This window comes from Chlorocebus sabaeus, chromosome 17, assembly GCF_047675955.1.
Source record: "Chlorocebus sabaeus isolate Y175 chromosome 17, mChlSab1.0.hap1, whole genome shotgun sequence".
Classification (NCBI taxonomy): Eukaryota; Metazoa; Chordata; class Mammalia; order Primates; family Cercopithecidae; genus Chlorocebus; species Chlorocebus sabaeus.
Window position 1 is genome coordinate 22,462,315 of NC_132920.1, and position 23,815 is coordinate 22,486,129.

Below are 23,815 nucleotides of genomic sequence, written 5' to 3' on the forward strand. Positions count from 1 at the left end.
CTCATCTGCTCAGACTGTAATGGATACTGTGCAAGTTTCAGAAGAGGGTTTGTGTTGGCTAGCTCCCGCAGGCCTTCAGCCATGTGTCCCCAAGGAGAAAAGGTTTAAACAAAAGGAAAATAAAATGCATTAGAAGACTGAGATGAAGGGAGCACATGGGTCAGGAACACTAACTTCATGTAAGCAGTATTACAAGGCAGACAATTGTTGGTACTTTTTTAATTAAATGAAATTACTCTCCAGAGACAATGATAGTAGGAGAGTTCTAATAAAACAGAAATTGGATGTCTAATATGCACATCAAGATGAAAATCTACTAAGTGTACTCGATACAGAATTAGTTGGAATTTGCTCAAAAATTAATTCCATGTTAATTATTAAAATTAAAAACCACGTGTAAAGTCATTTGGAAGTTCTGTGGCCAGCTTATCTAGCAATGATTGAACCTATTCAGTTCTTTCCTAATAGAGATACATGTTAAGAATGGGGAAGCTTTTCTCCTATCAGTATTTTTATCATGCCAGAAAATATAAAGTTATACACACACATAAAATTTTCACCGCAACTTTATTTCCCTTGGCTTTTTTCCTTGCAGACGTTTTCCCTCCACTTTTCTTTCCAAAATCCCATTTACGGGATCATTTTTCCAATCCACACTGAAAAGTTAACTGTACAGAATGTCTTACTTTTTTTCTTGCTTAAGCCTTTATGCATTAGATATTCATCGAATGCTGAGAAAATAGGTGTTGTTTAATTACATAATTCTCTTTCACACTTGTGGCTGTACTTAGTGCTTATATTGAAAGTATGCTCTTGGAAAATATATTTTAGCATTTCCAAGAGTATTGACTTTCATTTCATTTTAGAAAACATAGGTTAAGTTTTTAAAAAGTGTTCTTATGAAATTGAAAGACAGATTTAAATTTTGTAGGGAAACCCTCTGTAACTCAGTTTGGTGAGTTGATGTATTCATTTTTACCAGCTTGGAAACACTGTGACCCATTCTCCTTGCCCCTGCCAGCAGTTCCAGGTTTCACGAAGCTGATTGTGTTCTTAACATGTCGTTCTTATTTCTGACAGCATCTTTACTTTTAACATTTTCAAGAGCACATTATTTTCCCTGTGCTATTGAATCTAGTCCTATGAGGAATGGAGATATTTGCTTACCACCTGGATTTTGTTCTGTAATGACAGGCCCATAAAATTGTAGAACTGGAGGAAAATAGTTGAGTCTGCAGAATTCTGGAAGATCACTGAGACTCACCGTCAGTCCTTACCTTACCTCCCTCTGGGATGAGAAAAGGCTGTTGTAGGCGTGCGTTCCAGCGTAACTTTGCCCAGCTATGGGGGAAGAGAGGAGCTTTCTCTCTGGGAAGCCACATAGAGGTGCGTGGGGGAAGCCACCTGGATTTTTGCTGGTTACATTTCTATCCCAAGCTTCAAGGTGCATATCTTTTTCCTTCCATAGGAATGCAGCCTCCTCTTCCTCTTTATTTTTATTTGACTAAAAATTGAACATGGCTATGTTTTCTATGTAGTGCCAAACATCCTGGTGTTTATAAATGTCTAGATAATTGATTTTTAGCATTTATTCATACATTTTGAGTTGTGCCAATGGTCCACTGCCTCTTTTCAGGAGGAAAGGAGGCCCGTACTGACATGCTCATGCAGAAACATTACAATGCATCCTGAAGTTAGTGTATATTGCAAATAGAATAATATTATAAGTATAATATTCCAACTTTTGGTCAAGGTGGTATGAATTTACACACAGCCTTTTTGCGCCAAACTGGTATCAAAAGGAGACACAGTACAAAAGGAGAAAATTAAATAAATATAGTCAGTCTTTATAAACAATACTATCTTCACAGACTTCACAGTGAAATGGAAATGCAACCGTATGAGGATTTGAAGGGAGGGGACTGCTGGAGTCTGGGTCCACAGGTAGGCAATGGCCCGGGAGCATTCAACTCTATGGAGCCTGAAAGTGCTCAAAGACAGGGACCATCCCACAGTGGAAGCCAGGTCTGAATAAGGGCTCTGGATCCCAAAGGTCACTGTTTCCACCATCCCACATTGATGTAAAAGGCTGGAATAAAATGCTGCCAAACTGCGGGTCTGTGGCTGTAGATAATATAGCTGGCCTAGATGACCCAGAACTAAGAGAGGTCAACAGCTGATTTGGTAATGTGTGCTGTAATAGCCAGTCTTACTGCAAGGCAGGGGCCTTAACCTGCCATTATAAAACCCACTTCTGGAATGGGGTCAAAGGATGAGGATGGGCAGAAATGTTAAAAAGAACAACAGCAGCAACAACAAAACATCAAGAATTCCGCAAGAAGAGAAGTGAAACCAGAGGAAAGACATAGAAGACTGGGAAAACTGAAATAGAAGGTTTAATCTTACAAGCTTGACCCATTAGGTAAGTGGAACTCACAAGTCTCAATCAAACAATGTGTGTGTGTGTGTGTATTATACAATATATTTACATATATACATATATATACACACTATTATATATTATATATATAAATATATATAATTTTAAAGTCTGCATGGAATATTTGCAAATATTTGCGACATACTAAATGACAAAGAATGTCTCTACAAATTGCAGTAGGTTTCATGCAGTGTAATTCTGTAGATTTCACAATAAAAATTTTTTTTATCCTTCTGCTTTACTGAATAAGTTGTCTTGTGAGGCTTGCTTCTTGTGCCTAAGGGATCACTGAAAGCTGTTATAAAGGATATATCCAATTATTAAAACTATTAGAGAGGGTTGACCCATGGTGAGACCTAAGGCAGGGAGATCCACTTAGGAAGCTGTTGAATTAATGCAATTCCAGTTAAAGAGGGTATATCACAGGTGCGACGGGAGAAAGGGAGCTTTGTGTAGCTTTGTGTTGAAAGGTAGCTTTGTGTTGAAAGGCAGTAGACATTGAACCACACAAACCTGTATTTTCTTGGAATTTCTTCAACCTTTTACTAAGCCTTTCTGAGCCTCATTCGCCTAATGTATAGAATGAGAATAACTGATCCTGCTTTGTGGGCTGGTTGTGAGGACCAGCAATAATTTGTGTAAACATCTTTGCAGTTTCTGGCACAAAATTACTTCACAGCAAATGCTAGAGTAGTAGGTCATGGGGAGTTAAAGTTAGGAGTTCTATGTATGATGCTTCTATGTGAAAAATAGAATGAAAATTGCTTGGTAATTGACTCTGTTTTTGAGTCACAAAAGATTAAAAGACAGTCCCAAGAGGTTCAGAAAGCCAATATTTCAGTAAAATATTTGAATAAAAATTGAACACAAGTATGTTTTCTATGTAATATCAAACATCTAGGTGTTTATAAATGTCTAGATAATTAACTGATTTTTTTCAGCTTTTATTCACACATTTGGAGTCATGTCAACACAACCTACGAATCAACCCAGCGGTTGTGAGTCCTATTTTGAACACAATAATGACTTTTTTACAAGATATAAAAATAAATGCAATACATCTAAAATTTAAAATCTAAGTATTCATTTAAGGTTCCGCCATTTTCAAATTGTACTCAGTGCACAAATTCAGCCTCAGGCCCTTTTATAATTGGCACATGCACTTTTCCCTGAATCCAGTGTAAATTTAGCTAAAATGTAACTCATTTCACTATTAATAAAATAGGGCTTTGTCTGAAGTCCAATCTCAATGTTATTTTCTATGTTTTAAGTTCATCACAAAATAAAATCATGAATGCTTTTAAACACTAGTCACTTTTTAAATCAAAAATAAAAGAATGAAAGATCTTGATATTTCACATCCTTTTCTTATTGAAATAACTTTATGACTTGTCTGACTTGTACATGGGCCAGAACAGGGATTATAAAAATTATTGTTAATTGGAAACCATGAAAGGAAAAAATATATAAAATATAAACCATGAACAGATAGCACAAAATATATAAGATATGAAACAAATAAAAATATATCCATTTTTAAAAATTATGTATTGCTATTTAAGCAGGAACACCAAAAGAAAGTGGAAAGCAAATCAACAAATGAAATAAGAAAGTAAACAAAATTAATGGGAAGAAAGGTTTGGAAGAAAGATGTAAAGAAACACAATATGAAATAACAGAACTTTGCAACCCTTATAAAGAGACATGCAGGGATACACTTAGGCATACTCTTCTTGGGAGGTAATATGATAAGTCCCACATATACTTCCTTCCTCACTTAAATATTGCCTTATCTGTACCTATCAATCACCATGCTTTCTAGATGCAGAGGGGATGATGTCTTTTTTCCATTTCAGGAAATTCCAGTTGACTTCTTGTTTCAATCATGTCACCTTCCTTCTGTTTATGAATGACTCCAAAAACATTTCTTCTCACATCTCCAGTGTATCTCCCAGAAATCGAACTTATGATATACATTGATGCCCTGGAAGCTGTCATCTGTGCTGTTTTGCTTTTTTTATACTACAAAATGTCTTCAATGAGCTTAATCCATCTGCTGCTTCAATTTCCTTGACATCTGGTCACTTTAAAATTCTGCCACTCTCATGAAGCTTAATTCTTCCTCAAAGATAAGAATCCAAACAACCAATCCAGTGGCCTTTTTCAAGTCTTCCCCTTGTCTTCTCTTTGCTCTTTAAATAATATACACATCTCTCTTCTTGTTTCAGACCTCATCTAGGTTTTACAAAATCACAAAATCCTAATTCTCTACCTAACCACTCAGACCCATTCTCTCTTTGCCTCCTTCAAAGATTTGTTTCCTCATTCCACCCTGCCTTCCCATCTATATACAGTGAAATCAATGATGTCACTCTGCCTTCCCATCTATACACGGTGATATAGATGAACTCTCTATAGTTAAGTGGATATTAAGAAAGAAAAGTCATATTTCTCAAAACGTGGTTTTTTTTTTTTTTTTTTTTGAGACAAACTCTTTCTCTGTCTCCCAGGTTGGAGTGGAGTGGCACGATCTTGGCTCACTGGGGCCTCCACCTCCTGGGTTCCAGCAATTCTCATGCCTTAGCCTCCTGAGTAAGTAGGATTACAGGCGCCTGCCACCACGCCTGGCTAATTTTTGTATTTTAGTAGAGATGGTGTTTCACCATCTTGGCCAGGCTGGTCTCAAACTCCTGATCTCAGGTGATCCACCCGCCTTGGCTTCCCAAAGTGCTGGGATTACAGGTGTGAGCCACCACACCCAGCCTCTCAAACTTTTATAATCACCTTCAAGGTAATGACTTGCAAGGACCTAAATTAACTCTTAACTTTAATCTACTTGCAGAACACCTATCTACTCTGTACTTCCTCACCTGGATGTTTCCTGACACTTACAAGTAAACATGTCTGGAAACAAATGCCTCACCTTCCTCTCTAAGCATGATGGCATTTTTAACTTCAAGAGATTTGGAAGCTGTGCTTCAGTCTGAATCTGCCACTCTGGATCAATTTATTTAATCAGTTACCAAGAATAAACTGGATCTTCTCTTCTATGTCGTTAAAAAATATAGACTCTATTTTTTTTATCATCATTTAATTCAGATCTTTCTCTCCTCATATATGGAGTACCGAAATAACCCTGTAACTGGTGTCTCTGACTTCATTTTTTTTCCTCCAGGCAGTAATTCAACAGGAATCCTCATGTCAAACTGGTTTCCTAATATATATCACATCATTTCCCATAGCATTTCAAAGTGTCATACACCTCTCCTTATCCTGACATTTAATCCTGTCTACTGATCACTGTAGTTTTATCTTCTCTGGTTCATAGTATACTTTTGCCGTGGCTTGGATGTTCCACTGACTGTGAACTGGACATGACTGATGTCTCAGTGCCCAATCCTTTGTTCCTGCTATTTTCTATCCCTGTAGTCCCTCCCACATCCTCTCTGCCTATCTAAATACTTCAATTCAGGACCAACATAATCAATTTTACCCTTCCTTCTTAACATCTTTTCTGATCTTCTCAGCCCAAATAATTCTCTTTCTTTGCAGAGCTGCTCCAGTGCATACTGTTGTGTATTGTCTCTCTAACTAGACTGTCATGCCACAAGTAATACCTGATATTTCGAATACCCTTCAATACCTGGAGGAGTGTTTTATCCCATAGTAGGGGCTTAATCAGAATATATGAACTGATTTTGCTGACCAGAAATTACTCATACAATTATATCTCCTCCTCTGTATATTTTCTCTTTTAAGACTTAATTTTTCATTCTCATCTCCTCTGCTTTTTCCCAAAGTGTCATGTTCAGTTCTTGGCTATTGGAAAGCAAATAACATTATTCTTACATTTTTAAGTCAAAAGGGGCAGATTAATACCATTGAGGTCAGCTGACTGATTTTTCCAACAGCCAGATACCTGATATTTTTTTTACTGACAAGAGCCATTTTGTGGCCCAACTGACCTAGCTTTAGATGATATACATCCTGGGTAGTTCAGAAAGTCTCAACATATGCCTGCCATTTTGGAGTAATTATAAATAGTATTTCCTTTCACTCTCAGAGGTGTCCTGGGTTTTGACGATAAAGTATGTGGTTACCTGATCTATATTGCCTCTCATAAAAATGGCATTTTTTCTAACAAATTAAAAAGAAACACTGTCATATTTTAATCATATGTCATTTAAGTCACACACTATAAAATCCCAGGAGCACTTTTATTAATGAGCTGAATTTTGTGATTTGGTTGGGAAATGTGTTTGCTCTGAGATGGCTTCACAAGGTTTGCATGTACCATCTTAGATGATGTGCAATGAAGTGTGAGGACAGGCTGAGGTTTATGAATTTATAATAGGTACCATGCTGGGAAGGGCTGAAGGCAGAGAGTTGTATCTGACTAAAAAACCCCTACAGAAACAGCTTTCAAAAAAGAAGGCACCAACTGACCTGCGCTTGACCTGATCCACTATTAACTGAGAAAAAAAGCAGCAGCTTCTAGATGCGACTGAGTTCAAACCAGAGCAGAGAGGCTACAAACCAGCGAGCCAAGAGAGAAGATGGACGAAGTCAGGAACTTGTAGGAAGAAGGAAAGAGTCATACGTAGTGTGTTGGTCCTAACCTCAGGGAAAGGGTTTGGCTACACTGGTTAAAGGAATCAAGAAACTCTTTATATATTTCCTCTGAGATACCATGGCTCTTAAAAAAAATTCTTGGCAGTGTTCCACTTATACTACAGAAATCTGTTCAACGTGGACTCTCAGATTTCAGCAGGGGATTTGCCGTCAAATGTTTTGGTTCTGATTCATGGCAAATTTTCACATCATGTGTAGGAAACTTTCAGATTAACTCAGAGAACATACATGTACAGGTAGCTGAAAAGGCATGTTTCCAAATTTTAGAAGGAAAAGAAATCATTTTGTAAATGCTTTCTATGAATTATATCTATATCTATAGAAATAGCCCAAGTATTATTGCCTTCTTGAAGAGTCTTCAGTCCCTTTTATTTGGAACGCAATTTATATGTAATGGTTTATTTCACTTTCGAAAAAATATGCAGCTCCACTTTATAAAATCCAGTAGATACTTTATGAAGATTTTCAGAAATTGACCTCCTTAGTACTGTATTTGCTTTATCTAAAAGCGTGCTCCAAATGAACTGTTGCTCCATTTCAACCTTCATTTAGTATTCCTCTTGGTGTGTTCTGACAGACAGGCTGCACTTGCAATCCAACTTCTGCCTTTGAAAGTTGTCAGTTCTGGTCTGGAATATCATGACTGAAGGTTCATTTGTCTTGTCAGAGTTCAAAAGGGCACCTGAGTTTCATCCCCTACCCGCCCCTCCTTCTTTCCCTGCCTTTCAAAACAATTCTGCAGTGCCACTTGGATTTCGGCCTCAACTCCTGGGTGTGCACATGCTGGCACAGCGAGGCTCCTTCTGCTCACCTTCCCAGCAGAAGGAGCCAGGCTGGAAGGAATGGGAAAATGAAACTTGATGGTATTAATTTTTAAACTCCCAAACCAGTTGCTGTACCTGTCACTTTAGGCTTCTGAGTTTCATTAGTGTTGACAGAGATGAACAGCACGTTCTAATTGAGGGCTTGCACCTGCAGCTTGACAGCAGTGGCTTCTTTATTGGCACTGGGATGAGGCCCCATTCCCCAGGTCTGGTGTTCTGAGAGGTAGCAATCATTTTCTCAGAATGTGTAGTTAGAAGAAGGCAATTGAACTGCAAGCCAGTAGCCGAAGAAAAACATCTCTGCTTTCTCTATCCTTATCTTCCTTAGTCACTCTTCTGCAAACCCTTACCCCTAGTGCTTTGAAACAGACCCCTCCTTGTCAGCCCTATATGCTATAAATAGAAGAGAAGAGAGTGGATAAGAATGGAGAAAGAAAAATAGAGAGAGAAAAGAAAAAATGATAGGAGAGAAAGACTAAGAGAACACATATTTGAACTCATTTAAATAAAATCTCACAATTTTTAAATTATGGCTCCAGATCATTTGTCTGCTCACATATTACTGCCTTTCAGTTCACCCAGTTGTTAAAAAGCAATAGCTTTGTGTCAACAACATGCTCATATGTATAGTTGTATAAATACAAAATTCACTCATACCAATGAATCTGCCTGAGTTATCTCTGATGACTTTATTTAATTAAAACTATTCTCCAGTGAGTTCAAGAGTATTCACGTGGTTATATCTCTAACATTCCTTATAAGTATAAACCTATACATACTTAGCACTGTCATATGAAATACACACATATGCGTATAGCACACTTGGTATATAATGGGCATGCAATACCACCCACTTACTCTCTACAATAAGTGGAATTGTCTTTACAATCCATGAGTGAAAATAAAAGTTAGTTTCATATATGCATATGAAACTATGTATGTAAAAATCCTAATGTGTTTTACTTGAAAACCTACAACATTTTAAAACACATAATTTTTTAGTATATGCATTAATAAATGCAATTATTTGGCTTCTTAAAATAAGCTATTCTGTAGCCATTTGGGGAGGCAATAGCAATTAAGAATGTTTGAATCAAGCAGATCAGGCTTTCAGATTTCTGCAACTTATTATATATGTGATCTTGGTCAAGTAATTTAACCTTCAAGTCAATAAAATATAAGGATAATTCTGTAGAAAAATGGGCAGATGTTTTGAATAGGCACATCACAAACAGAGCTATACAAATGGCCTATAACCATCAGGAAAATACAAAGCATTTTGGAAAACATTTTTCTACTATCTAATGAAGTCAGTCATATTTACATATTCCAACAATTCTAAGTGTATGTCCTAGAAAAATGCAGGCATATTTACACCAGGTGATAGGAATGGCAAAGTTTGTAGGAGCATTTTTCAAAACACTTATTAAGTGGAAACAATCCCAATATCATCAGTAGGAAAATGAATAAATAATGAATTAATGAAAATGATTAAACTGCAATTATAAACAACAGCACAATGGATTTCTATCAATGTAAGGTTTAGCCAAAAAAGCAAGACATAAAGAAAAAATACTATATGATTACAAAAAGCCCTTATCTGCATTATATAAGTAGGAATATTTAAGTTGTAAAGTCATAAAATAATTAGTAAAAAAGTCAAGATAATGGTTTTTTTTTTTTTTTTTTTTTTTTTGATAGTTTCATTCTGTCACCCAGGCTGGAGTTGGAGTGCAGTGATGCAATCTTGACTCACTGCAACCTCCACCTGCCGGGTTCAAGTGATTCTCCTGCCACAGCCTCCTGAGTCGCTGGGGTTATAGGCATGTGCCACCACGCCCTGCTGATAATGGTTGTCTTTAAAGAGGAAGACAGGGATTGGATTGAGAAGGAAGGAGCTTCTGGGTAATAGTCTATTTCTTGACCTAGATGGTGGTTAACTTTACATTTATATCTTAAACACTTTTTCTTTTATGTATCGTATTTTTATTGTAATAAAAATGACTCTTTACAAAGCAATACTTTTAGCTTTCTGCAGCTACTTCCACTAAATCTCCCAAGAAGTAAATTCACAGGATCATAAGCAAAACTATTTGGATTTCTGGAATCTAATCTGAGACATTTCCCATTTTTAACCCCATTTTCTGAGTTACATTTATATCCCATCTCTTTCTGTCAGTGTTCTTAATTTAAAATCTGGGGTCTTGAGTCAGAATTCAGAAATGATTATTTTAGTCTATTGTGTTTGCAAAAGAAACACACCCTTTAGGAGAAAAAGGTCCCTTTTCCAGTAGTGTGGGCTTCTGTAAGATTTGATCTCATGATTCCTGTCCTTGGTTGGGTTGCTTACATTCTTTGTCATGTTTTCTGGGTGATATTTTCCACATTTGTTCTACATCCCTGGGTGAAAGTCAGCCATCTTGCATAGACATTGTGCAGAATTTCCAAGGATGCACCATCAGTTTTACCATATGTCCCCTACCCCACCTTGTGCACTCTGAAGGACGAAGCACTGGGCTACTGTAGAATAATTTTCTGGACTCTAGACCAATTTGTGGTATATACGTATGAAACCTTAGGAAGCTATTGTATTCCCTGAATGCTAGGGGCTTAGGAGGGAGGGATAGAGGAAGTGAGTGTCAGGTCAGTCTCTTCCTGCTTTTTTTTTTTTTTTCCGACGAAGTCTTGCTCTTGGCCCCCAGGCTGGAGTGCAATGGCGTGATCTTGGCTCACTGCAACCTCCGTCTCCTGGATTCAAGTGATTCTCCTGCCTCAGCCTCCGAGTAGCTGGGATTACAGGCACCTGCCACCATCCCTGGCTAATTTTTGTATTTTTAGTAGAGACAGAGTTTCACCATGTTGGCCAGGCTGGTCTTGAACTCCCACCTCTGCCTCCCAAAGTGCTGGGATTACAGGCATGAGCCACCGCGCTCAGCCCCTCCTGCTATTTTATAGCTCCTGACCCTGGTAGCATCCTGCACTGACTATATGTTATTATTCTTTAGGATACCTTGATGTGAGCTTTCAATGAAGTCCTAAGGCAATCGTGTAAGGAAAGGGAAGAGCAAACTTTAAGCCATCTTTTAAAAATTTCTCTTCTCGTGTAGCTACCAATTGCCTTCTCTCCTAGGCTGCAATAGGAGAATAGCCTTCAGTTTCCCCAAGGTTTTCTTACTTGGTATGTTTCCATGTTTCCATTCTTGTTATTTCTTGTACTACATGTTTCATCTGTATTTTTTCAAGGACTTTTTTTTTTTTTTTTTTTTTTTTAATAGAAACCCAGCATAATGAGACAGACAGAGACCCGAAACAGTGTCAGCTTGAGTGTTTATGGGCTTGACAAGTAGATGCTAAAATGGCCCCATATCCTGGAAACTGATAGAATTTATCACATGACAAGTCTATAGTAGAAAATAAATGTAAATCTAGCCTGGATCTGAAGGTAAGGCAACCAGGGAGAACCAAAGCTAAGATAATCAGGTCCCCCACACCCCCAAAATACAAAAAGTAGAAAAGGCAAATTTGTGTGTGTGAAATAATTCATACAAGTTGAGGCTGTATATTATTAGCACTTCATCTAAGTTTAAAGGTACTTAGAATATCTGTTGACTATTAGCACAGTGTAGCTACTCATTGAATTCAGTTATTCAACCTTGATGAATAGTTATGGAGTACCTCCCATCCTCAGCATTATGAAGCACCTATTATTGCTTACTCTTTTAGGCTAATGGAAGCACGATAGTGAGCAAGACAGACAAGGTCACTGCCTGCAAGGAGCTGCTGATGGGGAATGACATGCAAAGAAGAAGGTAGTATGCAGACTTATGTGCTCCCATTTCAAGTTGATTGGACCCAGAGCATAGGTGAAGGATTTGGTCTTGTACAGGGACAGGAAATCTTTTTCCACTGTGGAATATAACAAAGAATAAAGGATTAGTGGTGGAAAGCAAGGGAAATTATCACCTGATTTTTTTTCTATGTAAAAAACTGACAAGATTGCCTGCTATGCACGGGAAGGTGGTGAAAAAGTTACAAGTGGAGAGTGCTGAAAACAGCAAAGAACACAGTAAGAGACATGAGTATGGACACATAGAGGTAGTAACAGACACCATTAGGAGAACAGCGGGGGTTGAAGATCATCAATTTACAGTAAATCAATATGAATAATTTTGTGATATTTTTAGCCACTTGCAACCACTCAGATTAGATTTATTCAGTATTGAGGTTGCTGAGCGGGTCTGAAAGAAACACTATTAAGGAAAAAATACTGGGAAGACAGTTCATTGGATTGTTGAAAAACTGTGTTGACTTCATATTGAAGCCTCTTCTTAAATACATCTAAATCTCCAATCTTGGTATCCTCAAGATTAAAGAACAACTCTGTTCAAAAGTTACTGGAGCAACTATCCACTAGTTGAATGATATTAGTTTTGCTGTGTAAAAATGGCTTCAGTTTAAACATTTTAAGAAAATTGTGGGCAAAATAAATGCCTCAGCGGATTTGTGATGGTGTAGTTTTTGGTTTTGTGGTCTACAGAAATATTTAAGAGGGCTACAAAATTAGGTAATTTAAGAAGCAGTTACTACAGAAAATTCGATATTTTTAGTGATGACCTGCTTGAAAATTTGTAAAAGTTTAGGTTGAATGATGACTTAAGCACCACCTCATGAACTCATTATGAAATACTTTTTCTGGCTTAAAGAAGAGCCAGAAAAAAAAAAGGTTAACATAATCTGTAGCTAAAAATGTGTAGCCAATCATCTCACCTCAGTAATCATATTTTATGATTAAAGCAAAGACAGAAAGTAAAAAAAAAAAAAAATAGTTCTTAGCTTTTGCTTTTTCCTAGTAAGGAGAAAACATGCTACAGTTGGTGTCCTGTCAATTTAAAATTAATCACATGAGAACTAAACAGCTACTCTAGATGATTACAGACTGAATCTAGCAAAACAATATCAGCCTTGATGACAATGAAGGGTAAAGGTGTCTTATTGTACACTGATGTCAGGAAAAAACTTCTCAAGTGGAGAGTGCAAACCTTGAGAACACTAGCGCAGAAATACCACTTGGTATTTTGAGGTCTCAGAGAAATGGTCACTCTGATTCTGAATTTCTAAGCATGGGTATCAGCAGATTTATTTTATTTTATTTTTTAGCATGGCAGCTTTCGGCAAGGAGAGTTGCAAGCTGATCAAAGCCAAATCATGTGCTTTAAAATTGATACTATGCAATCACCAACTAGCTAGGCAATCTCAAAAATGGCTTCACTTTTCTTAGCCTCAGTTTCTTCAACTGTAAATCAAAGAAGTGCTACTCAATAATTTCTAAAAGTCCTTTCAGTTCAAATAGCATGTGCCTTTTAAAAGATAGTGTTTTGTGGATTGTACATATTATCTCTCAACAGTGACTAGTCCAGATTTTCAATGAAAGGAAAGTGAATTATTCTGATGGTATCTTAAGGGGACGATCTAACAGGTTGGTGGAGTGGGAAAAATACATGCCTACAAAGCTCTAAATTTAGGGTTGGGTCTGGTAATTCCATCAAATGTTGTTGACAGCAATTTCCATATTGGTAACATGGGAATTATCCTATACCCTTCCTCTTGCAGGATCAAGACGCAACAATATATATGAAAGCAACAATATATATGAAAGAAATTTAATAAAATAATACAATACAACCAGGAAAGACTATCAAAATATGAATAAATTGTTCTCTGTGCAAGTTTAAGCACATGTCATCATTAAGCTCCAGAAGGGTAGGGACAGTGCATTATCATTGGGGTTTGGAGTACAGGATTTATATGTCCGCCAGAAAAACTGGATTATGTGTAGTAGAACTGTTAGGTTAATTCTTCTCTAATCTTTCAGTAAAAGTAATCCTAGCTAATATCCCTGAAAGTTTATTTGGGTTATCTTATAGGTTGAGACTAAAATTTATTGGGATATGAAAACAGGCAAGAACAGCCAAGTCAGTTTTGAAAAATGGCAAGTGATAAAGGCAATGGAAGTGGTGGGGGTTGGGAGAGGTTTGATTTACATAATAACAAAACAATGAACATTAGAACTCTGTCGTTTGGCATAAAGATCATTTGGCAAAAAGATGATTAATACTGAATAGAGAATCTATTGAGTTTGCTAATTAAGAATATTAAATTCATGAGAAAAACATGAAATATTCTACAGCATTGTGGCAATCTGCTGTTCTTTAGAATCCTAAAACTGACGTTTATAGAATTACCAGTGTAAAAGAACAAAACTCTAAAAATTACAGAACAAAATATAGGCAAATGTGCCTGCAAACCTGGGCTTAGCAAGATAGAAAATGCAAAAGCTGTAAGGAGAATAATATTGAAAATAAAGTGTTAAGTCAGAAACTCTGATAAACCAAATTAAAAGACAATTTTCAGGCTAAAAAAATTTACATAAAAAGGATTAAGATTTGGAATAAAAAAGCACTGTATGAACACATTAAAAATCCAGAAAAAGATATAAGGGAAGGGAAAGGAGGACAGGGGAAGGGAGAGGAGGAGGAAGAGAGAAGGGAGAAGAGGGAACGGGGAAGAAAGGGAAGGGTAGAAGAAGGAAAGAGGGAAGGGAAGGGAAAGGGAAAGGGAAAGGGAGAGGGAGGAAGGAAGGAAGGGAGCCTGAAGTTACTGATATTTATTGATAGCATTCTTGAACCCCTAATATGAGAACAGAGCCAATCTATGTTCTCTAAGGCCTTTTGGATATCAGATAAACAGGAGTGGATTAGGGTTGTGGCAATTTTATTTGTGTCTCTAGGTTTAGCTGGAACTAAAAAAATTTGTGAGGGACAGAAAGAAAAGAAAGGCCAGAACAACTGCCATACATGTTTTCAAATTCTTTTCACATTTGACTTTGTGTTTTTTTATTCTTGGGAATGCAAAGGCAGATAAAATAAAATCAAACCAAACCACAGATTTCCAGTGATGCGGTTTGGCTTAATCAAGCCTTCGAACACATTCAAGCTTTCTGTTTAGGTTATGTGAATATTAAAAATACAATTTATGTCAAGGTAGACTCAGTTCCTGTCTACTATTCTTATACTTTTGAAGCTGTATTTTATAGGTATTTATGTGAAAACAGCACCTTTACTCATACTTTATGCTTACCAAAGAACAGTTAATAGATTTTATAGAGTTTGGCAAAGTCTAAATTTAGCCAGAGGGCTCATGGTGGTCTTGTGTACACAGTTATGTTTTGCTTTAAACATAATTAGATTTCATTATGTGCCCAATAAACGTTTTATTGAGAATGTGTCACAATGTCCATGGCCATATAGCTATCCTAACAGCCAAAGCCCTTGTTGACCTTCAATTCTTTCAGTCATATTAGTAGTGTGAAACTGATCGTTTGGAAACTGGAATGGGCAGTCTGCTTAAGGCTGAGCAAAATTAGCCTGGAGGTAGCCTTGACTGTCTCAGCCTACGAGGCAATACGCACTTTCTCCTGGGGGCAAAACACACTTTTACCTGCCCAGAGAGCAGTGGTGAGGCAGGATGTCAGTAGGATATTCCCATTGCAGTATTGTTCTACCCATCTTAGTACTTAACTCCTTCCCTGGTTTCTCTTCCCATGTGGCCACACATATGTGCTAGCTCTGCATCAACTCTGAACAGACAGCAAGGAAGTCCAATGCTTAAGAATAAATCACAGACTCTGGAGCTCAGAATTAAAAGTCTGCTGGGATATCATCCTTTCCCATTTCCCATCATATGCCCCATGCATTCCCATCCTGTGCTTTCATAACACTATTTTTTAAATCCTCCTCACCTCGAATACTCTCTTCTCTCCATCTCTACCTAATCCAAACTCTCCCACTTTTCAAGACCTAGTTCAATGTCCACATGTTTCTAAAAACTCTTCTCATCTCCTGATGCTTTTCCATTTTTCATATTTGTAGAATATCCTTGATAACTCTCTGAGATATTTATCATCATCCATCTTATCTTTGGCGATATCTCATTTCAAAAGTAGATTCTTGGCCAGGTGCAGTGGCTCATGCCTGTAATCCCAGCACTTTGGGAGGCCAAGGTGGGTGGATCACGAGGCCAAGAGATTGAGACCATCCTGGCTAACATGGTGAAACCCTGTCTCTACTAAAAATACAAAAATTAACTAGGTGTAGTGACGTATGCCTTTAGTCCCAGACACTTGGGAGGCTGAGGCAGGAGAATCACTTGAACCCAGTAAGTGGAGGTGGCAGTGAGCTGAGATCATGCCACTCTACTCCAGCCTAGTGACAGAGCGAGACTCCGTCTCTAAATAAATAAATAAATAAATAAATAAATAAATGTAGATTCTTAAAAACAAAGACATCTTATAAAAATGTTAAATGAAGACAATAACAACCTTGAGGCTTTCTCTTTATATTTTATTTGATTGTGAAATATTCTACTTGCTAAAATGGTGGCTTAGAACTTGATAGACAATGCAAATCAACGAAGATGAATTCTCTGAGTCAAGAAGCCACATAACACTTGAGTGTCACATTATAGGAATCTGGCTTGAGCAGTTCCAATCCTTATTGGGGCAAATCCAGAGCTTTAATATGAAGACTTTGGAAAATTAGGGGTCCATACCACCCCTCTGTGTAGGAACAGACCCCTGACTTCTGTTGGAGACATTGCTTCCAGTGAAAATACTATACACCTCTTTTTCCCTTTGCAGCCCTGCCTGTGACTGTGTTTTGTTCAAGAGATGTAAGTGGGAAGTTCCTTCATGAACCATCCCTAAAGTGTGCCTCTTTTGCCTTATCTTCCATATTGCTGTTTGGGATAAGAATGTGAAGGCAAGACTTTAAACAGCCACCTTCAGCCATTAGGAGAAACCCAAACAACAGAGATTTTAGGAGGTGGAAGCAGTTCAGGTCTGTACAGAATATGTTGTCTTTGGGCTCTTACCCATCTTTGGACTTCTTTTAAGGAGAGAAAGAGAAACAACCAGCAACTTCTATCAACCTGGCAAATGGTAGTTACTACAACTTGTCCATTGTTAAGTTAGGGTTTGTTCACATGCTGATGAACTTACTCCTAACTGATACATTCTAGATAGCTTGGTTTACCTCTGCTAGCCTAAGAGTGGTGAACTTAGTTCATTCTGAAAAGTAAGAAAATGGCATTTAACAGAGCCCCCAAGTTCACTGTGTGTATTCTGAAAACATCATGAATAGACGACACTCTGAAACAAAGCTCAGAAATATCATGAGCTAAGAACAAGACTCCAAGCATGACTGTGCTTTGGCCTCCACCCATGACTGTTGCCACTGCCACTCTCTGGTTTTAGGCCACATTACTTCTCAGCTGGAAGACTGGGAACATTTCTTTTCCAGTCTTTCCCTGTTAGGTTCTCCCTGATGCATGCTACAAATAGAGTCATATTTTCAAAGTATAACTTTGAATATCTGCTGTTTGCTAAAAATGCAACTTTTTTTCCTATTGCTATCTGATATTTTTCAAGCAACTTACCTGACAAGGTAATGCATGCTTTCGAATCAAATTCTTCTAGTAATGCTTCTGTCTACTCTTCCTTGTGTAACCTGTGCGTAAGCAAAATTAACAACTTATGATTTCCAGTATGAGCCCAGCAGTGATTCACCTCTTGCACCCAGTCTTGTCTAGACTATTCCTGATATTTGAAATGCTTTTCTGCACCATCTATAAATGATCTTACTCTATCCCTTCTTCAAGATTCAGCTCAAATGCTCTCATCTTTTTGATATCTTCTTTGATAACAATGGCAGCTCTTAAACTACCAATTCTACTAATAAAAATAATGAATAGGTCCTGAATAACTGCTGTTAAGTCAAAAACTAAATGATTTGAAATTTTACTGTACTTGCTAGCTAATGATTTAACTTGCTCTGGTCTATGTATGTATGTATGTATGTATCTATCTATCTATCTATGCATCTACCTATCTATCTAACATCTACCAACTACATCTATCTGGGCCAGAGACAAAGGCAGTATATGGTGACTAAAGCAGCAGCAAAAGCAACAATTTTGGGTAGATTCCTCAATGCCCCATTTCTCACAAGGGGATATTGCAAGTGTCATCCATTACGTGTGCATCAAAGGAATGCAATTTCAAAATTCAGAAACTCTGCTCTTATATAGGACTGCGTGTGACATGCTCATTCTCTTCTCCCATAAAAGGGCGAGATCTTATTGTTACTCCAAGATATGTACACAGATGTCCTAATTTATTACGATGTAATGTAAACGAAATCTCCTCCAGGGAGGAAAAGGGAAAGTATTTACCTTTACTATCCTGAGATGTCTCCAGGCAGGGAGACATCTTTAGCTTTACTGTCCTGGGATGTTTTCTTATACAAACATAGGCTATAAATGCCTTTTCTCAGGCAACTTGACCTATACAAAAACAAGAGATAATCATGAAGAACTGTCTTCCAACAACCACCATGTGTCAGGGACATTATATAGTTTCTCTCCAATCCTAACCATAACTTTGTAATTTAGATATTAGTATTCTAGTTTTGCAGTTGAAGAAATGAGAGCTTGAAAATCTCACATAACATGCCCAAAGCTACACAGTCTAGTAAGTGTCTGAGTCCAGATTCAAGCTGGGGTTGTAATTTGGCCTTAAAGTCAATACTTTTTCCATTGCAAAACCAATGTAGTACATCCTCCACTGACAGAAGCCTTATGGTGCCTGATGTGAATTTCTTTTATGTCATATGTTGTCTATTTTTCTTATTCTCATGTAAGCTTTATGAGGACAGAATCATGTCTTATATCCTCTACTGTGCCTCAGAAAGAAGTAGCCTTCAATGATTGGATGCCTTATAAATATTGTCTGAATGAAGAAAATCTGTCCAAATAGGTATGATGAAAACTTGGCATTATACAACTTACATAATACATGACTGTGGAAAAGAGGTCACATCATAAAATTCAAATATGGGAAGCTTTTACTTGAAATATTAATAGTGATCTCAACTAGTTTTTACTCAACTGACAATTTTGCCCAAATGTTTATGAAAATTTGATGTCTAAAGTTTAGAAAAAGTGACTAAGAGTTGATAATCAGTGAGGAGGAATAAATAGAAAAATAGTTTGAATCAACTCACAAGAGAACTAATGTTTTAATATAGGGTATCTTGAAAAATGAAAAATTTATTGCACTTTAGAACTAAACTTCTTCAATTCTAACCAAAAATATGCTTTATGCTGAAGAGTCAAAATTCATGGTTGAGTTACAGACATTTTTCCTTCTCAATCTGGTTCTGGAGCAATAGTCCTTGTTTCATAACAGTTTATTCTAAAGTGCTCATCTTCTATTTACATAGCCCATTTTCTATGAACATAATTCATATCACTGAAATATGTGCCTGTAGTTCTTCCTTGCTTGAAACCAGGCTGCTCCTTTACTCAGAACCAAGCTTCTTAAATAAAAGCATTGGAGCGTGTTAAAACAAACATCTGTTGTAAAACTTAGTCTCAACTTTGTCATTAAGTACTCAAGTTATTAAGCAGAATAAATATGTTTGGTTGTATTTCTGTCTTTAGGTTAATGTTCACTGCATTCTTTTCCTCCTTAGGTGAAATCATGAGTTTTCAAGGCTGGTCTTGCATATCTACTAATAACTTTGAATATGTGCCCCTTCTTGAGATGAGAAACATTTATTCCTAATATCCACTGAAAGAACAAAAATACATTTACATTGTATTTTAATAAATACTTAAAATAATATTTTAAAATAAAGGGGACATTTTTACCTTTCTTGGAAAAGATATAACAAGAAAACAGAAATGCATGTACTCGTGTGGGAGGAGGATTATGTTTCATTATACTTTCAGCTACTTTGGCAGTTGTTTTCCTTATATATATATGCAGGATATTAAAGTGTTAGCTATGTGTGTGTGATTTATTGTGCAACTTCTTCACCCAAGAAACCCTTCTATTTTAGTAGAGTTCAATATATTTCCTTTGGGGAAGATTAAATAAAATATGTTAACTCAGTTAAATTTGGAGTCTGATGACAAATGACTAAATGTGTTCAAATTCAGCAGGCAGAGGAAATCTGTCCAGCAAAGGACTAAACTTGGAAATAATGTATGAATGTACACTGGTAAACTTTGTCAGTTTATTGCTTTAGAGTTTAGTATTACAATATGACACTAATTTTAAGCAGTAAATTTAACAAGTAGAAATAAGATTCCTAAACAGTGACACACAATCCAGCTATGCAGCTATACACTAACACTCAAATAGACATATTTCAAGATGAAATTACATGAAATCAGGATGGGGTTAGTGAAACATATTTTAGATTTCGTTTTTGTTTATGGCAATGAGGAAAATTTTATATAGCCGCTTCATGTAGTTTGACACAATGGACACAAGTATGTGTGTGTGTGTATATACATGTATATATATACGTGTGTGTGTATATATGTATATATGTGTATATATGTATATATATATATGCACGCACACACACATATGTTTACTTTACTCCAGAAGTAAATTATTCTGGAGTTAGAAAATATATCCTTACTGTGAATTTTTAAATCCGTTATTTTTTATAAGGTATATAAAAACATATATAAAACTAGGGTTAAGAATTAACTTGGATTCAACCAAATTCAGGCCAGTTGACATTGCAGTTAAAGCTAGGAAAATAAGCACTGTGTCATATTTTTAAGTGTTATGCTCAAGATTAAAGCTGAAGTTGATGTCAGGCAATTGGACATCCTAACTATACTACATATTTCTGAAAGTAGAGGTTTGGAACTGTTAACATAATATATAATGTTCTTCCATCTTCATAATACCTGAGTGACTTAGCTAAGATATATAAAAGATAACCTTTTGCTATTAATGCTAAACTGATGGATGCACAAATAAGGTTTTTCTGTGCTGTGACTATTAAACCTTAGAAAAACATATACAGATATAAACAGAGTGCTGGAGTATGCAACATAGCCCCCAACATCTCCCTTTTATTGAGTCCTTGATTCCCAAACAGAGCTATTCGGAAATACCCAGTGCATTCCTTTCACCCTCAGAACAGAAACTGGGCTCCATGGCTATGTCTATTCATAGAATATTCCTCCTGGAGGGCAATCCATATTTTCAACCACTATTCTTATTAAAGGGAAAATCAAATTTGATGAGAACAAAAACTTGGTAACAGTACAATAATGTAATAAGATACTTTATCTCTTAACTGTTCTTATGTTTCCTATGCAGCCTGGTCTGCTTTCTCGAGATCATAAAACCCAACAAATGATCATCTTACAGTCTCAAGTATATGAAATTGCTTTTTTAATACTAGAACATCCATAATGAATTTTTGGAATGATGTTTTCTGTGTCAAATAAACAAAAGACGATGTTTTCACATCACAAAACCACAATGGTTTGCCTTTTTTTTTTCATTAAACTTCTATGTAAACGCATAGATGTCTCAAATAATTTCTGATGTCACGAAGAATTTCTCAGGGATTTCTGATGTCTTGAAGAATTACATTCCCAGCACTGAGGATCCAGGCCATTGAACTAAAGATGGATAGTGTTTCTCAGGAGATTAGAGATAAAATTCAGATAAAGTTTGCTTCGTCTTGAAGGAATTATCCCTATTTTATAAAAAACCATATTATCACACTACAGAAAATGTAAAATGAGTTGTACCCATGAGACATTGCCATGAGCTAAGACAGAAACTGTGGGACAGTGCAACATAAGACTCTGCAATACAAAAAATAAAATATCACAAGCTGTAGAAAACTTTCACCAAAAAGAAAAATATCTATTTATTAAACTGTTTACAAGAGTACTGTGCAAAATGGAATATATAATTGCAATTTAGTTTGAAAGATTTCTTGAGTTTTTAAAAAAGTTCTGATTCTACTTTTCTATCTGGAAATGAATGCATTGCCGACGAAACACTCACATGAAGCATTAGTGGCAGGAGATACTATCACCCATGGTGTCATGTTGGACCTCTGTCGATTTTGATCAATTTTAAGTGTAAATGATTGAATAGCTTAAAAATGAGTAGCTTTTAGTAAACTCTTATAGGTGAGTAGAATTGCACTTAAAAGATTGCAAGATGGGGGCAGGTTAATGTGTCCAGCAATCTAATTGTTATTGGAAAAAATAATCTCTTTGAGCTGAACAGCCATGGAGAATTAGACAGCAGGACTTTGACAGATAGGCATCAAGACCCTGTTTGAACTCAACCACTAAGTGTTTTGCTTTTATCTCTCTGTCTATTCACGATAACTTCTGAGGAAGCTAAAGGACTTTGAGTTTGGTAGAAGATTCAAGATGTACCTTAATTTCAATTAATGGGTCAGTCTGCCACCTTGATTTTATAAAAGGTGGGATCCTTTTGGGCTATTGTAATATTCTTTTTCATATCTTTTGTGTCAAAGAAAATAGCTAGGTTCTTTAATACTCTGTTCCTTAATATAAATATTGATTTATAGTGATTCTGATTTAATTTCCATAGAGGCAATGTTTCAGACACTTATCTTCAACATATCTTGTTATATAATGTTTAACAAATAAAAATGGTGGAATTTTCTCTTATTTTAAGATTTTTTTTTACTTTATTATGGCAAAAAATGTAACATTAGATCTACCTTCTTACAAATTTTTCAGTGTACAATACAATATTGTTAATTATAGAGACACAGTTGTACAGCAGATCTCTAGGACTTACTTTAAATATTGAGATGTTATACCTATTGATAATTTTCCCTCATTTTAAAGTCAAATAAATTAAAATTTGCATTTTTTTTCCTGCAGTAGATAGAATGTGAAGGTGACAACTCAAAAACCCTGAGGATGAGATATGTTTTGGGAGCACCTAATAGAACTTTAAGTTTTTATAACCTACATTTGGAAAATTTTGTATTCCACCCCACCTCTACCAATACACACACCAAACACACACACACACACACACACACACACATACACACACACCATATATTTTCTAGAACTACAATATTCTAAAATAGTACCCAGGGGATGCCTTAGATATTCCATGAAATATGTCCAGCCAATTGCTACATAATATTGCCCACTGTTCTCCTCTTCTACTCAATTTCTCTCCTGTGCTGTTGGAATCCACGGATTCTGCTTGTTGCCAAAACATTGTTGAGTTCTCTGGAGTTGTCAAAGTGCTAAGGGCAGTTCGTAATCTAGGCAGTAGTTTAGAGAATCACATTGGACAGCACATAGCATTACACATTTCCATAACAGTAATTGTAAAACCAGCTTGTTGAAAAATATTTATAGCCCCTTTCCTTCAAACATTTTTGTGGCTCAGGCTACTCCATTAAGTAGAATCTGAACTGGGAGAAACAGCTTAGTCATATTGCCTCAGAATCAGGTCTTCCAGCTAGATAGAATCTGCTGGACTTTCTATTCCCATGAAGTTGTCTTCCACGAAATTCTTCCGTTCCTTTTGCTGATAGCCTTAGGTTGGACTTCCCCATTAATGTACCTGAATGTATTTGTATCAAAGCAGTTGGATACTGCTAAGGATTAAGCCATTTGTCTATCATCTCCATTACTTTTATAGATAAGAATCCTTTGTGGGGAAGAGAAGAACTATTTTGATGCAAATTATTACTAAATCTTCCATGTTATCCTCTGAAACCCTGTAATTGCTAAGGGTAGAAAGAGACTCTGGTAGTTCAAGATGCATGCTATTACAATTTTCTCAATGAATTAAAATCTGCATTATTATTGTTATTAGTTAATAATAATCAGGTGAGCACCATATCTCATAAGGCAGTCATTCTTTGGAAAGCTATTAGTGAAACCCAATAACTTTATATAATTAGCCACACATCAAAATACTTTGTACATTTTAAGATTTATGGAACTTTTCTCTGGACTAGAGAAATGTTAT